This window comes from Cupressus sempervirens, chromosome 9, assembly GCF_028749045.1.
Source record: "Cupressus sempervirens isolate cs-2001-9-10 chromosome 9, ASM2874904v1, whole genome shotgun sequence".
Classification (NCBI taxonomy): Eukaryota; Viridiplantae; Streptophyta; class Pinopsida; order Cupressales; family Cupressaceae; genus Cupressus; species Cupressus sempervirens.
The window spans coordinates 158,783,670-158,789,669 of NC_143126.1; positions in this window are offsets into that span (position 1 = coordinate 158,783,670).

A 6,000-nucleotide genomic window follows, 5' to 3' on the forward strand; every position below is an offset into this window, starting at 1 on the left:
CATAACATGTCCTTTAACACAAAACTATAAATCATCAAGCTATTATTAGTGTGATCTTTATTAAACCTCAAGAAAATAATTATCTATGTTTGACCATAACGAAGATTTTAGCCTCTCAAACCAAAGGAAGGTCAACTAAGATAATCCTTTCATGAACCAAGGGAACAAATGCAAAACATCCTCTGCACTCCTCAAATAAGCTCCATACACATTATCATGAGAAGACAAAGGAACAAACAAGTCATGCCAAGTGAATCTCAAATAAGTACTCTAGAAAATAGAGCTCAAAATAAAATGTATATAGAAACAAGGTGGGTAATGCTTTTCAAATGTTTTACTATTGGGAGGACCAAGAGTGGAGAATGAGAATTATCCTCCAACATAACCAAGTCATTATGAATCGATCTAACAACAATCTCAAATCAAAAGGTTCATGTTCGATTCCTTTCCAACATAGGTGAAAGCTTCTTGATCTTCTTGTTGAAACCTTGTCAAAGAGTATTCATCTCAAAAAATGTTTCTAATTTCAATAAAACTACAACCTTGCCCAAGTCTTTAAGTATCCATTAGCACCTACAAATGATCAATCCATGCTAAGTTCCAACTACAATATTTAATACTAAAAAAATTCCAAAAAATGATGAATATACTTAATTTACCAAGAAAACTATCCATATTAATGTCAGCTCCAACCATAGAACTAATGACACATCATGATTTACATCTCTTCAAAGAAGATCACATTTTCCTAATCAACATATTCAATCCTAGCAACATACATGCATCAACCTATAATCAAGTGTACATGGTGGTATAATAGCATACCATCCTTTGAACAAGGCAATGAGTTCAATAATTAGTGCCTTTTTGGGTAGTTTAGGTTTAGTTGTATGATATCAAGTATTAGACTCTCCTAAAGACTATTGGACACTTACGCATACTATGATGGATCCACTATTAGTACTTATATGCATAATATAATTATATATATTATAATCATAATTTTGTGTGATATAATAATCAATTCTAATTTTTATGTTATTTTGAGATCATTAAGTATGTTTTTTTAATCTTCCTAATTATTAGCTAATCTACAACTTCAAGAAAAGGAAGGCGAGCTTCAGTTAATGGGTGTACAAGTTGATCTTATTATGGAGGGTGTGGTTGAGACCTACAATTGGTAACCATTCATGCAACATAATATTCTCAATTCTACTACTTCTATATGTAGTTCAAGTAGAGAATTTATTATTGGCAATGATCATCTAACTAAAAGATAGTTTGTTCCTACACAGCCATATGTTCCACAATGGAATGGTGAATTCCATTCAACACTCCATATTTTAATTTTTTTAAATTAGTTTTCTATTTTTATTTTGGAATAAGTCAATTTCCTTGTGAAAGATGACACTTGCGAATGAAGCTTTAAAAGCTTTTGTTACTATTGCTCTAAGGATTTACCTATAAATGCAAGATGTTCATGTGAGTCATAGTGCCTCCAATGTTTGCATTTTGTACCATGGCTTGTTTTGGTTCGAGAGATATACTTTATGATATTCATGCATATGTGCATTTGAGACGCTTCAATGGTTTGACATTATTCTAATTTCCAGTATCATAGTTGATAGATGTTAGATGTTCTATTGTTCAGTTTGATAATATGTTCATCATGATGATAGCGATGTGAGATGATTCGTTATGATGATATCTAGTTATTTTGTATTTTTGGATATAAACTTTGTTTATGGTTATTGGATGGTTTTTGTTGGACTCGTTGTGATGTGCTTAAGCTATAAATGTTTATATCATTTTGTTTGTAAAACTCATAATATATGATGCAATGATTGAGTTAAATGAAGTATTTTATTGAATATAATTAAATATTATTTATGTGGTTTCGCACATTGTTTCTTTGGCTATATTAACTAGTGTGCATCTACACTTGATCGAGTTGTTTACTATGCAAGACTTATATCCTTGGCAATGGCATGTAGAGTTAGTGATTTAATTGTTCATACTAAGCCAATGCCATCCCTATATCGAGGCAATGTATCTGTTTTAATTAAAATAATAAACCCTCTAATCAATTGGTAAATCTAAATTCATTATGCAATTATTACTAGACCCATGAGCCTATTTGTGCATTTAGGAATCCATAGTAGTCACAAAATTTGTTAAATTATTGTGATTTAATTATTTAATGGGGATTTTATATTTGATTTAATTGATTAACTCTTGACTAATTTTTCATAGTTGAATTCCATTTATTTGGAATTTCTTGATTTTATTTGGGGAAAAGGGATTAATTGGATTGTTGTATATTTTATAATCCATTTGATGTGTGACTTTGTAAAAGTGCATATATTAGCCAAAAAGTGGGTTTATACTCACTTATCATTTTCTAATTCATGTTTTTTGAGAAAATCCTCCAAAAACCCTCTTGTGAGATTTTAGTAATTTGTTTATCTCATTGGATCTTCACGAGAATAGGCTCATTAGATTCATAGTAGGAATAGCTTATTTTGTCAAACTTTTCATTGCATTCAGTGGTCCCATTATTTTGTGGCTTCAATTCCCATTTTAGCCCCTTCAGCTACGAGTTAGGGCTCTCTCATTTCTTTTTTTTCTTCTTCATTTTACCTTTCATTTTTTATTACTTATTGGTTGGAGGTTGAGAACAAGTATTTCCCTCCATTTTGTTATGTTGATTATACCCAATTGGGAGGGAATGAACATACGAGGGCTTTTGATGTTTAAATTTGAAAGTTTAATGGTGTTATGTTCAATTTTGCATATGATCTTGTAGCTCTCAAATTTTATTTGATTTTTGAGTGTTTGATCCATTTTTGACAACTTTCAATTTTGAGCGATTTTTACTTCATCTCATTTGGCATGTCGTCAAGATTTCATGGGTATTTCTTTGCACATGTTTTGGTCATAGAGTTGGAATATATGTTAGGTTTCCAATCTGACCATGGTTTTACTTTGACTTCATTGGGATTGTGTCAAATTTATACTCCTAAAAAATATACGTGGTTGAGTGAATTCTACACTTGCTATTGTCTCGTCATTTTTCATCCAACCATTGTTTTGTCTTGATTTTGTGAACATGGTTGTGCCCTCACATGAGCACATGTATGTGCATATGATGGGATCTTTCAAGACTCAAACTCCTAGATATAGGTCGATTGAGATATGATTCATTTGGGGTTGGATTGGAAATTACATTACCTATAGGCACTCATCGCATCATGAGCATGGGTATGTAGGGTAGACATGTGGAATGGCTTCTCTTGTGTACCCTGGCTCAGAAGCAGAAAAAAAGATAATGTGAAGAGCTTTAATCAAATGATAACCAAACTATTAACTGGGGTAGTAAAACTTAATGATAAGATAAGATATGTGTTGGGATTCCCAAGGGAGTGTGTTACCACACTAGGTGTTATGCCTCCTGAGGGATCTTGTTATCATGCTAGGTATTGGGCCTCCCAAGGGGAGTGTGTTACCACACCACATATAGCTTGGGATTTCTAATGCCAAGAAACATAAACTCCACTAAATTCCCTACATAATTATCCCACAGAGTGTCTGACCAATGACTTGTTGTACTACATTCTCCTTGTGACCATGGTGATGGTCTCATGTTCTACCTGGTGTAAGTGTTAGCCTTGGATGATTTTTCTTAGCGTTTATGGTTAGATCACTATTTCCATCAACATGGTGGGAGTGGGCCTATGGGTACCATGTGGTTGGGAGGTGTAGCTACCTATACCATTGTGGGGGATCGATGTACAGAGTTGGCCTTCTTCAAGTTCAGGACCAAAGCTTGACGCTTCACTTGGATTCTTCAAGGATTTAAAAGTATGTTTCCCTTATGATATATGTTATTTTTGATACTTTTTTATCCTATTTAGAGATAGCATCTATGTTCCTCATTGCGATGTTGCTTATGTTTACATTATCGTATTGATAGTTCTTATGGATTAGTGTAGTTTGGATCTTCATGGTTAATATCATGTTAAAGTTATGGTTTCATATTGATATCTTTATGTGTGGATCTAGTACTCCCTGGTGTGAAGTTAGCTTCCATTTCATTTCGTATGTTGGTGTTGACATGCTCCTTTCATTTATTGTTCAGGGCACCATCCTGTTACAAATCTTGGTGACTAGGATCACTTGTTTAGACTAGGTTGGATTACTTTTTATGGCATAAAAATATGCATATCCTAAGTTAGTTTTATCTTCTCCATGTTGTAGATCTCATTGAGAGCTTTCTAGTGCATTTTGAACTGAGTCAATTGGAGTCTAAACACAAAAGTTATGGCCCCTAGAGTGAAGGCAATTATTGGTTGCTATTGAAATCTCGTACAAGAAAACAACTTATGATGTGAAATATCATATGGGATTAGTTTTTACCCATGTGGAAAGGTGAGAATCCTTATATGAGACCCCTATGATGTGAAATCTCATACGAGAAATGGTGGGTACTTTCTTGTAGAAGGTAAAAATTAGTGTTTCAGATACCCTTTTCAGTGCTACACCTTCCTAATCCTTAACATATAGTTAATCTTCACAATCATGTGATTTTTCTTTACGTTTCATTTTACTTCTTGCATATTAGTTGTAAATTAACATGTATTCTTAATTCACATAGATGGCAATGAATGCATTAGTAAGTAGTGACGCTTAGGGATCTCTGGTAGTTTCATGTTTAGTCTTCTATTGAAATCTTGTGTTCAATTGTATGGCTATAGTTGCATGCTTTAATGTAATTCTTATAAAAATAATATGTTAGTCTATCTTCATCCTTGTTTCCAAGGATCCCCAAGCAAGGGATTACATGAGCGATAGTTACAATACCTTAATTGATTGTGTACTAGATTACAACCAGTGTTACAATCTATTATCACATTATGGTAATTTCATCTCTAATGAATAGAAGTGGGTGACAATGTTTTTAGTTAAACAATATATTCAATTAATATGAGATTACAACTCCTCAAAAACGGGCCACTTGAGGTGACATAACTCTTTGTTAGCATAAGAGTAGTTTTTTGTCATTTTATTTATTTTTATATAGTTATTAACCTCTGGTATAGTTCATTTGTATTAGTTTTATCTTTTTTGTGATGCATGGTTAATTTGATGAATGTTAGTTCAACATACAATGAACATAGTAAATGTTAGTTCTCATTAAGATTCTTGACCGAATTTATATATTAGTAGTTAATATCACATAGATTTGTGTTGAAGTTGTTTTTCTCACACATAACCACATTGTCTCACTCACAACCAAAGTTATGCAAGGAATTAGTGTTAAATTACTTTCAACATACTTGCCTAAGCTACAGTCCTATACTTCCATAAATGCTAGAATAATTATTATACACATGAATTGTAAGTGTAATCCAAGTATTCACAATTCTAGTCAATAATTAAATGATCTTTTGTTAGGATGAAGAGTTATGTAATAGGGGATTAGTTTCTTTGTTAGGTGATCATAACATAGTTAGGATGGTCCAATGGAGGTTTGCACAATCAAAAATGGAAAAATACTAAAATCTAATTTTTTGTTGTTTCCTACATTTTAGTAATTTGTACTTTTAGAGGTCCTCAACACATCTTAGGGCTTAGAAACATTTGGCTTTATCACTTAGAAACTAAATGTATAAGTATAGGGGACCTTTTGAACAAAGCAAATAGATTGTAATTTAGAGTTGGGGGGAGGAAGCTATGGCTTCTCCAAGTAGACCTGACTTTGTATATAATATTTTTATAGTTTTGATAGTTTTTTTAGTTTATTTTGTAATATATACTATATGGAATTTTCATTTTCATATCCAAGGGATATTGGTGACCCTTGGGATCCATTAGACTTTACATAAACTCCAATCTTGAATGAAATGGACCACTCTTTTACTTGTTAAATTTGTTGTCAAATTTTGTTATTTTTATTTAACCTAACAATACCATAGGTATCACACTTGGTATTTTATTTCT